At 38.9% G+C, this 11817-nt stretch overlaps 1 protein-coding gene across 16 annotated transcripts in view; it reads right to left on the bottom strand.

The window, feature by feature from the left end:
• Nucleotides 1-11817, bottom strand: part of Ptprk (protein tyrosine phosphatase receptor type K) — a 547270-nt gene that overhangs the window by 339808 nt on the left and 195645 nt on the right. The gene's annotated exons all lie outside the window — the stretch shown is intronic.

The following is an 11817-nucleotide window of genomic DNA, read 5'->3' as shown; positions in this document are numbered from 1 at the left end:
AAAAAAAAAAAAAAAGCTTGACCAAATAACAAACTCTTTTAAAATTGCTGTCCCTTACAGTTTAGGGCCATGGCTAAGTAATTCAAAAGGTTCCAAACTGAGCCACAAATGGCAATGAGAAAAGCAGAAATGACCTTTCACTGTATTATAAAGGCCATAGGCTGACAATTGTCAGAGGCTAGAGCCCCTGCGAAGTGGAAGTCTCCATATGAACCAGGAGCTTCATGCTGCCAATCGACAGGGCTCTCCTGGTTTTAAAGCAAGTGAATGCCACTTGCTAACTGAGATGTATTAAACCCAGCAGGTCAGTTTGGGACCAGAATCTCTTTCCATTTCTGGGGCTGGCTGGGGAAGCCATGCACTTTTGTGCCACAAGGGAACTTGGTTGGCATATCCGACACAGAATTGTCCCTCTTGGAGCCAATAAAAGATTAAAAGCCACCCAGGTATAGGAGATTAAGGACTTAACAGACAGATGGAGTCTAAGAACATCATCTGGGCATCCTTCATTTTTTGTAATAAAGGAAGGTTTCCTGGTGGTCCCAGCAGTAAAAATAAGCTAAAATCAACCAGATTTAGCAGTTCCAATGACAAAGAAAGACTTCTTAAATAAACCAATTTGGAACATAAGAAGTTTGTCTGATAAGTCCAGCTGTGTTCCTAAAAAATAAATCACTACCGAGCAGAAGGTAACAGAAGATGGTTGGACCCAACTCCACCACAACTAGGCCAGTATCCAAAAACTTTGGCTATAAGGACTTAAAGGGTCTCACTCCAACACTCAGGTCCGGAGAGTCACAGTGGAAGCCACAGCCTTTAATTGTCGATAGATGCACACACGTGCAGGACAAGTGTAGGTAGGTAATCACATTATGATTACATTTCAGTGCTGGAACCAGAGTCAGGTTTGCGATCAGATAAAGGCCATACAATTTATCTAAAAAAGTATTTTTTATTGTCATTTGGTAATATCTCTTTTGAAATACTGAATGATTTGGCGGATTCTCCACTCTACATTTGAGTAGATGAGGCAAGCCTGAATAGAGCTGTACTCTTTGATGAATTGAATTTTGTTTCCTTGTCATAAGCATGCATTGGGATGCTATGACCTTCTTAATTCTCATCGGGGTTCAGGGAGAAAATAAACATATAAAATGTATACAGAGAAGTCTGAATGAGCATTCTGTGGAGGCAGTCACACAGATGTGGCTCAAGGGGATGACTTAGAAATGGCAGGCATGAGGGCTTTATGCTGATTCCTCTGGACACTGTTGGTAAGGGTTTCCAAATCCAGGTCTGGAGACACATCTATGTGGATTCTAAATTGGTGCTTGTTATCAGGACACTGTGATGACAATGATAGTCTCTAAAGGTCCTCTTAAAAGCTGAGTTCAGCAGATCAAAGTGAGTCTACCCTACGTTAGCAGACACTCTTCATGCACACACTGCTATTAAAACATGTACTTAGGAACCGATTTTCTAAAAAGCACTGACTCTTCACTTAAGCCTACAGAGTAAATAGATCAGGATAAAGCCTGCCTTCTTTGTATTGGCTTTCTCTCTCCTTTACTTGAGTTAGCCTTCTATGTAAGTGTGCTTGTAGGTATGTTCATTACTTCAGGGATGTCTCTAGCCAACCCTGTAATACCTAAGCTGTTTCATTTCCTCTGGAGACTAAAGGCCTCTCACTGTGGCTTCCTCTGTGACTCTCTGGACCCGAGTGTTGGAGTGAGACCCTTGAAGTCCTTATAGCCAATATTTTTGGATACTGGCCTAGTTGTGGTGGAGTAGAGTCCATCCATCTTCTGTTATATTCTGCTAAATAGTGATTTATTTTTTAGGAATACAACTGGAATTATCGGGAATTAATTTGAAGTTAATGTACACACTTACAGTACGGAATTGAATTGATAAAGAAGTGTCAGAAAATATCAATAATCTGATGAGAAGGAAACAATTCTCATGTTTTTGTATCTGTCCACGTTATTTTATATTGCTGTATAAAGACTGTCTCAATCAAATGAAGGCTAAATAATTAATAAAGACATGAGCCAAACAAAACACAAGGATGTTGCCTCAGATCCAACTAACCAGACTAAAAGTGCAAGAAACTTTAGTAAGGAGTGAAGTGCTACTCTCCCATGCTCCTACAAATACTTCTCCCCCTGGGACAAATTCATGGTGAAGGACAGAATCATATATTGAATAACGCCTGGCTCTCCTTAATGCTCATTGTTTTTCAATCAGTTATTTAAGAGGAATTGAATTAATCTCATGGCAAGAGTCCTCAAAACAATTAGTGACTCCCTATGTAGCCTAGGGCGTCATTACAATGCCTCAGGTTCTGAACAGAAGCAGGACTGGCTAAGCAGAGGGTCAGGCTGTATACAAACAATGAGCTCACATTCATCAACCAATAAATACAGAGTCTGACATCAAAGAAGAGGAGATACTCCATTCTGTAATAAGAGCAAATTGTGTCAAGAAGCAGGGTGAAATTATACTCTGAAAGTTTAGACAAACGATGACTATAATACCACATGAGTCTTTCTTTCCTCATTTGAACAACTTCTGGTGCAACAAAGGCAAGCATAGAGATGAAACATCAGCCAGCAAAGATCCACTTTGATAATAATTGAGAAAAACTGATAAATAAATAAATGGTTGTCCATATATAAAAATGAGCCACAGTGACCACATTTAGCCATCACAGCTGCCATTACTAAAAGAAGCCTATGTACACGGTTACAGTCAATAGTTAATGAGAGGTGCAAAGTCCAAACTTTTAGCAGTCAGACTAAATACCTAAAGAGGGCAAAGAGGATTTTAATCCTCCATTAACTAATTGGAAACCTGTTCCACCTAGGAAGTAAAATACATTTACTTTACACTTTCTGAAATGGTAAAATAAAAATAAAATGATACACAACTGATCCGGGACAGCACTCTATACATGGGAGGTATAATCCTCTCCCTGTCCTCCGTTCATCATACACTGGCATGCCGCTTGTATTTTTGTACAGGTTTATATGTTTATGTTCTATATAGAGGACACTAGAAATGTGATTTGCTCCAACCCAGATAGACATATATAGTTTAAGTTCTGACATGTCTTCCTGTGCTAGCCATAAACCATAAATATGAGTGACCTGAGAAAAATGATATGGTACACGTCATTTTAGGAAGCAGAATCTTCCTATGAGCAATTTAAACAATATTTATTGCTCTGATTGTATATTACACAACTTTGCCTGAGAATATTGGCAAGGCCCTTTCCATAGTCTTCCTGTCTTGCCAAAGTTGGTCAATCACTTTCTTCTTCAGAGGAGGGCCCTAGTAACAACCTCCCTCCTTCTCCAATCTCCCTCTTCTGACTCACTACCTAGAGAATTCTCATTTGCCCACCCTTACCTACGAAAAGAATGAGAAATGCAAATGAACTGAGAACTCCTTCCAATGTGAGAGGAGCCTACAGTGGTCAGCAAACAAACAATAACAATCTAAATACATCTCAGTATTCACAACAAAGAGCCATGGTTTGGACTATGTAACTTTATGTAACTTTATGCAATGTTCACTCAATGTAGTTTTATACTGTAACTATTTAACTTTATGTAATGTTTGGACTATGTAACTTTATAGTATATCTCTAAGGTGGGACCTAAATAGACAAATAAGAACAAAGAAAATTTGGAGATCTAAGACATACAGGAGATGTTTACCACTGGTGGTCCTCTGAAGGATGGTTAGCAGCAGGCTCCTGGTACAGAGACTGCCCTCCCTCCATATTCAACCTTTTAGAGGCTGTCTATTCAGCTATGTCCTCACTTGACTTAACTCAGGATCATTTTAATCCAAAACGAGCAGGATCTCCACTATCTGGAGTATAGCAATTACTCTATTGCCAAAATATTAGCAAAGCACATGTTAATATAACTCTAAAAGAGAGGCAAAGCCAGGGTCTAGAGCGCATGTTCTTACATCCTTTCCAAAGCAACAGAAAGAAAAGGTGGAAAAAATGGATTGCCAGAAGTCTGTGCTTATCTCTCCTAAAGACTTGGGGGTGGGAAGGGGGAACTTTATACATTGTTGGAATTTAGTTCCAGGCCAGAGCCCTGTAATGTTCACCACACATCATTTTTGAGATTAATGATGTGTGCCCTGTTAATAGAAAGCCACAGATTAAGTCTCCACTAAGAGTTTTACAGCTGATATAAGTCATCTAGCCACCTCATTTAGTGAAAACCTTTCTGTTCATAGGGAATGGGTTTAATGGCAAAGCAGAGCTCCCTTCCTGCACACCAGCAGAGTCTGGTTTCTAAAGGAAAGATTAGTACTCTTTACTTTGCAAAGCTTTAGCTATAATGCAACCGGTGATTCTATTTCTAAAAGACTTTTTGTGAGTTTTTCTGTTTGTTATTTATTTGACAATCAACTTAAGAATCTACAGCCTAGAATATGCCACTAAATCTTCCTACCATGACACAAAAAATAAATATAAGTATGATAAGTTCTATCAGTATTCTGGGCTGAAGAGAACTGTTTTCATGAAGGCAGACACACACCAGCTTCTTTTTTGGGGGGCAGGGGGGATTGATTGGACATTTTCTTTATTTACAATTCAGATGTTTTCCCCTTTCCAGATCTCCCCTTCTGGAACCTCCTAGCCCCCCTCTCTCCCCCTGCCTCTATGTGCTCTATGAGGGTGCTCCTCCACCCATCTACTCCAGTCCTCCCTCCCCAGCATTCCCAAACACAGGGATATAGAACACCCTCAGGCACAAGGGCCTCTCCTCCCAATGATGACCAACAAGGCCATCATCTGCTACATATGTGGCCAGTGCCATGGGTCCCTCGATATGTACTCTTTGGTTGGTAGTCCAGTCCCCAGGAGCTCTAGGGGTCTGGCCTTTGGACACTGTGGCTTCCTGCATGGGGCTACAAAACCCCTCAGGTCCTTCAGTCCCTTCTCCAACACCATCATCTGGGAGCCCCCAAGCTCAGTCCAATGGCTGTCTGCAAGTTTCTGCCATTGTATTTGTCAGGCAATGTCTGGCAGAGCCTCTCAGGAAACAGCCATATCAGACTTCTATCAGCAAGCACTTCCGAGCATCCACAATAACACCCTGGTTTGGTGTCTGAACAGAATGAATCCCCAGGTGGGACAATCTCTGGATGGCCTTTTCTTCAGACTTGCTCCACACTTTACCTCCATATTTCCTCCTATAAATATTTTGGTCACCCTGCTAAAAATCTCAAAAGCATCCACACGTTGGTATTCCTTCTTAGCCTTCATAAAGTCTTTGAATAGAATCGTGGTTACTCCATACTTTGGGGCTAATATCCATTTATCAGTGAGTACATACCATGTTTGTTCCTTTGTGACTAAGTCACCTCACTCAGGATGATATTCTCAAGTTCCATATTTTTCCTTCAAATTTCAGGAAGTCATTAATAGCTGAGTAGTACTCCAATGTGTAAATGTTCCACATTTTCTGTATCCATTCCTCTGTTGAGGGACATCTGGGTTCTTCCAGCTTCTGGCTATTATAAATAAGGCTGATATGAACATAGTGGAACATGTGTCCTTATTACATGTTGGAGCATATTCTGGAATATGCCCAGGAGTGGAACAGCTGGATCCTTAGGTAGTATTATATCCAATTTTCTGAGGAACAGCCAGACTGATTTCCAGAGTGGTTGTACCAGCTTGCAGTCTCACTAGAAATGGAGAAGTGTTCCTCTTTTGCCACATCCTAACCATCATTGGCTATCACCTGAGTTTTCTCAACTTAGCCATTCAGACTGGTGTAAGGTGGACTCTCAGGGTTGTTTTGATTTGCATTTCCATGATGACTTAAGGATGTTGAACATTTCTTTAGGTGTTTCTCAGACTTTTGAGTTGCTTCAGTTGAGAAGTCTCTGTTTAACTCTGTTCCCCATTTTTTAAATAGGCTTATTTAGTTCTCTAGATTCTAACTTCTTGACATCTTTGTATATATTGAATATTAGCCCTCTATTGGATGTAGGATAAGTAAAGATCTTTTCCCAATCTGTTGGTTGCCATTTTGTCCTATTGACAGTGTCCTTTGCCTCACAGAAGCTTTGAAATTTTGTGAAGTCCCATTTGTCAATTCTTGATCTTAGAATATAAGGCATTGGTGTTCTATTCAGGAACTATTCCCCTGTGCCCATATCTTCAAGACTTTCCCCCACTTTCTCTTCTACTAGATTCAGTGTATCTGGTTTTATGTGGAGGTCTTTGATCCACTTTGGACTTGAGCTTTGTACATGGAGATATGAATGGATCGATTTGCATTCTTCTACATGTTGACTACCAGTTGAACCAGCACCATTTGTTGAAAATGCGGTCTTTTTTCCACTGGATAGGTTTAGCTCCTTCGTCAAAGCTCAAGTGAGCATAGCTGTGTGAGTGCATTTCTAGGTCTTCAATTCTATTCTGTTTATCTACCTGCCTATCACTGTAAGCACACTGTAAGCAAGCTCTGTAAGCATGGGAGAGCTTTCCATCTTCAGAGATCTTCTTCAGAGACTTGATGTTCTTGTCATATAGATCTTTCACTTCTTTGGTTAGAATCACAACAAGATATTTAATATTGTTTGTGACTATTATAAAGGGTTTCTTTCTCAGCCTGTTTATCCTTTGAGTATAGGAGCACTACTAATTTGAGTTAATTTTATATCCAGCCACTTTGTCGAAGTATTTATGAGCTGTAAGAGTTCTCTGGTGGAGTTTTTGGGATCACTTAAGTATACTATCATATCATCAACAATGATATTTTGACTTTTTCCATTCAAATTTGTACCCCTTTGGCCTCTTCTTATTGTCTAATTGCTGTAACTAGAACTACAAGTACTAGCTTGAACAGAGAGGGAGAGAAAGGGTAGCCTTGCCTAGTACCTCATTTTTGTGGGATTCCTTCAAGTTTCTCAACATTTAGTTTGATGTTGGATACTGGATTGCTGTATATTGCTTTTATTATGATTAGGTATGGGCCTGAAATTCCTGATCTTTCCAAGATTTGTAACATGAAGGGATGTTGAATTTTGTCAAATGATTTTCAATATCTAATGAAATTATCATGTCTTTTTTTTTTCTTAGAGTTTGTTTATGTAGTGGATTATACTGAAGGATTTCCATATATTGAACCATCCCTGCATTCCTGGGATAAAGCCTACTTGATCTTGGGGAATGATCATATTGATGTGTTCTTGGATTCAGTTGGCAAGAATTTTATTGAGTATTTTTCCTTCAATGTTCATAAGGGAGATTATTCTGAAGTTCTCTTTCTTTGTTGGGTCTTTGTGTGGTTTTGGTATCAGAGTAATTGTGGCTTCATAGAATGAATTGGGTTGTGTTCCTTCTGTTTCTATTTTGTGGAATAGTTTGAAGAGTATTGGTATTAGGTCTTCTTTGAAGGTATGATAGATTTCTGCACTAAACCTATTCTGGTCCTGGGATGTTTTTGGTTGGGAGACTTTTTCTGACTGCTTGTATTTCTTTAGGGGTTCCAGGACAATTTAGATAGTTTCTTTGATCCTGATTTAGCTTTGGTATTTTGTATCTGTCTAGAAAAATGGCCATTTCATCCAAATTTTCCAGTGGTGTAGATTATAGTCTTTTGTAGTAGGATCTGATACTTTTTTGAATTTCTTCCATTTCTGGTCTTGTATCTCACTTTTTATTTCTAATTTTGTTAATTTGGATGCTGTCTCTGTGTCCTCTGATTAGTTTGGCTAAGGGTTTATCTATCTTGTTGATTTTCTCAAAGAACTAGCTCCTGGCTTAGTTGATTCTTTATACAGTTTTGTTTGTTTGTTTGTTTGTTTCTACTTGGTTGATTTCATCCCTGAGTTTCATAATTTCCTGCCATCTACTCCTCTTGGGTGTATTTGGTTCTTTTCGTTCTAGAGCTTTCAGGTGTTCTATTAAACTACTAGTGGATGCTCTCTCCAGTTTCTTTTTGGAGGCACTCAGCTATGAATTTTCCTCTTAGCTTTCCTTATGTCCCAGAAGACTGGGTATACGGTACCATCATTTTTATTAAATTCTACAAAGTCTCTAATTTCTCTCTTTTTTTTTTTAAATTTCTTCATTGACCAAGTTATCATTGAGTAGAACACTGTTTAGCTTCCCTGTGTACATGGGCTTTCTGATGTTTTTGTTAATATTGAAGACCAGGTTTAATCTGTAGTGATCAGATAGGATGAATGGATTTCAATCTTCTTGTATCTGTTGAGGCCTATTTTGTGCTCACTTATATGGTCAATTTTGGCGAAGGTACCAAGAGATGCTGAGAAAGTAGATTCTTTTATGATGAAATGTTCTATAGATATCTGTTAGATCCATTTGTTTTATAACTTCTGTTAGTTTCACTGTGTCTCTGTTTAGTTTCTGTTTCCATGATCTGTCCATTGCTGAGAGTAGGGTATTGAAGTCTCCCACTATTATTGTGTGGGGTGCAAAGTTTACTTTGAGCTTTAATAAAGTCTCTTTTATGAATGTGGTTGTCCTTCAATTTGGAGCATAGATGTACAGAATTGAGAGTTCTTCTTTGTAGATTTTTGCTTTGATGACTATGCAGTATCCTTCCCTAACTTTTTTGATGACTTTTGGTTGAAAGTTGATTTTATCAAATATTAGAATGGCTGCACCAGCTTGTTTCTTGGGTCTGTTTGTTTAGAAAATTGTATGCCAACTTTTTAGTCTGAGGTAATGTTTGTCTTTGACACTGAGGTGCATTTCCTGTATCCATCAAAATGCTGGGTCCTTTTTATGTTTCCAGTCTGTTAGTCTATGTCTTTTTATTGGAGAATTGAATCCACTGATGTTAAGAGATTTTAAAGAAAAATGATTGGTGTTTCCTATTATTTTTGTTGACAGTGATGGAATTATGTTTATGTAGCAATATTATTTGGGTTTGTTGAAAGAAGATTACTTTCTTGCTTTTTCTAGGGTATAGTTTCCCACCTTGTGTTGGAGTTTTTCATCTTTTCCATCCTCTGTAGGGCTGGATTTATTTAAAGATATTGTGTGAATTTGGCTTTGTCATGGAATATCTTGTTTTCTGCATCTATGGCAATTCAGAGTTTTGCTGGGTATCATAGCCTGGGCTGGCATATCGTAGCCTTACCTGTGCTCCCAGGTGTGTCGACACTCCTGGGAAACCAGTTCTCTCCTGGTGGTATTTGTGTAGGTAGTGTTTTGGCACAGGATTATTCTCTTACAATCTGTATGAGATCTGTCCAGGATCTTCTAGCTTTCATAGTCTCTGGTGAGAAGTCTGGTATAATTCTGATAGGTCTGCTTTTATATGTTACTTGACATTTTTTCTTACTGCTTTTAATATTTTTTCTTTGTTTTGACTTTGGTGTTTTGACTATTATGTGACAGGAGGAATTTCATTTCTGGTCCAATCTACTTGGAGTTCTGTAGGCTTCTTGTATGTGTGTGTGCATCTCTTTCTTTGTTAGGTAAATTTTCTTCTATAATTTTGTGGAAGTTATTTACTGGCACTTTTTGAACTTTGCATTTTCTTTGACTGTTGTGTCAATGTTTTCTATGGTATCTTCTGTACCTAAGATTCTCTCTTCTCTTGTATTCTGTTGGTGATGCTTACATCTATGACTGCTGATCTCTTTCCTATGTTTTGTATCTCCAGCGTTGTCTCCCTTTGTGATTTATTTATTGTTTCTATTTCCATTTGTAGATCCTAGATAGTTTTGTTCAGTTCCTTCAAATGTTTGGGTGTGTTTTCCTGTAATTCTTTAAGGGATTTTTTGTGTTTCCTTGTTAAAAGCCTCTACCTGTTTACCTGTGTTCTCTTGTATTTCTTTAAGGGAGTTATGTATGTCCTTCTTAAAGTCCTCTATCATCATCATGAGATGTGATTTTAAATCAGATTCTTGCTTTTCTAGTATTTTAGGGTAACTAGGGCTCGCTGTGTTTGGAGAACTGGGTTCTGTTGTTACCAAGTAACCTTGGTTTCTGTTGCTTTTGTTCTTGCCCTTGCCTCTAGTCATCTAATTATCTTGGTGTTAGCTGGTGTTGCTGTCTCTGACTGTCCTGCAAGCTTGTATGTCAGTACTCCTGGGAGACCAATTCTCTCAGGGAGGAATTTAGTTATAGAAACCTGTGGTACAAGGTCAGCTCTGGGGTGCAGACAGAAACCAGAAGAATCCTGTCCCCGGCTGTTCCTTGCTTCCTGTGCCCTGATGGCTCTGGGAGGGTTCCTCTTGGGCCAGGTATTTGAAGAGAAGTGGTAGTCTTACCTGTGCTCTCAGGTGTGTCGACACTCCTGGGAAACCAGTTCTCTCCTGGTGGTATTTGTGTAGGTAGTGTTTTGGCACAGGATTAGCTCTGGGCACAGAAGGAAACCAGAAGGCTCTTGTTCCAGACTGCCCCTTGTTTCTTGTGTCCTGAGTATTGGGAGAGGGACCCTTTGAGCAGCAGTGGCCATTTACCTGCAGGCTCAGGCTTGTCCCCACTCCTGGGAGTCTAGCTCTCTTCAGGAATATTTGGGTATGGCGCTCTGTGGCACAGGGTCAGGTCCAGGTGCCGACAGAAACAGGAACACACCAGCTTCTTAGATAGTCCTTGGCTGCTATGATGATTGCCAAAATACAAAATATATGCCTGCTTCTTCCATTCGACAATGTTAGAGTGTACTCCTCTGCTTAAATTGGCTATAATGCAAAACCAATCTGTCATTCTTTTGTAGCCAGTATTTCACAAGATGGACCAACCATGAAGTGTAAGGATACACAGAACGAGCAGATTTCTATATAAACTGTGTTTAAAACAACATTAAAAAATGAAATGCTGGAGAATGAAATCCAGTGCATCACTTTGATGGTGGAGTTTCACCACAACCTGAAAATAACAACTCCTTACAAGTCTAATTTTTTTAAAGTGACATATTTGGGGGTCTCAGCTAAATCATTTGATGATTTAGATTTTTCTCTAGGGGAAAGGTTTTTTATTTTGACATTTTTTTCTAAAAATATTTTTTAATATAAAAAGAAGTTCTGAAATCTTATACATTTACTTGAAAAAAACTTGGATACTTTCCTTCCTTCCTCCTTTTTTTCCTTTTTCCTTCTTTCCTTCTTTACTAAGATTCAAACTATAGCCCAGGCTGCCCTTGAATTTAGACGGCAATCCTCATGCACCTGGTTCCTGAACACTAGACTAACCTCCAGGAGCTACCAAGATCAGCTTAAGGAGGTTTGATAAGAGAAAAAAAATGATTTAGTTCATAAACAGGAAGGCAAGTCTAGGAAGTGCTTTTGCATCACAATAAGGTGGTCCTTTTCTTACAAAAGAATAGAAATCCATCCTCCAAATTTCTTGAGAGGAATCTCATAAGTGGTCTCTAATAACTGGTACTTAAAGCAAATGGGTGTCTCCTGGAACAGAGAGGATCAACAGCTAAGTCACCTATCAAAATACTGCACAGGTACAAATAGTTACCTGTATGGCTAAAACAATTAAAATACCAATGAAGGAAATCATGTAAAGTTGAGAATATGACATCTGTTATTCTAGGTTTAGGTAAAAAAAAAAAAAAAAAAAAATCCCAAACACATGGCTTTCTATCAGAGGACAAAGGGATCATTTTTTCTGTACAGGACTGATGGAAGCCACTAGCACCTAATGAAATGCACGGAGTTTTCAGCAGACAAACAACATCAAAATGAGAGACATAGCTTTCACCAGAACCATAGCACAGGTGGCCATTAACCACCTAGAAAAATCAATCAACACAGGAAAAAGCAAGTAAAGGGATCTTTTTT

Source organism: Mastomys coucha, unplaced genomic scaffold (assembly GCF_008632895.1).
Source record: "Mastomys coucha isolate ucsf_1 unplaced genomic scaffold, UCSF_Mcou_1 pScaffold2, whole genome shotgun sequence".
Taxonomy (NCBI): Eukaryota; Metazoa; Chordata; class Mammalia; order Rodentia; family Muridae; genus Mastomys; species Mastomys coucha.
This window is presented reverse-complemented; position numbering and strand designations above follow the sequence as displayed.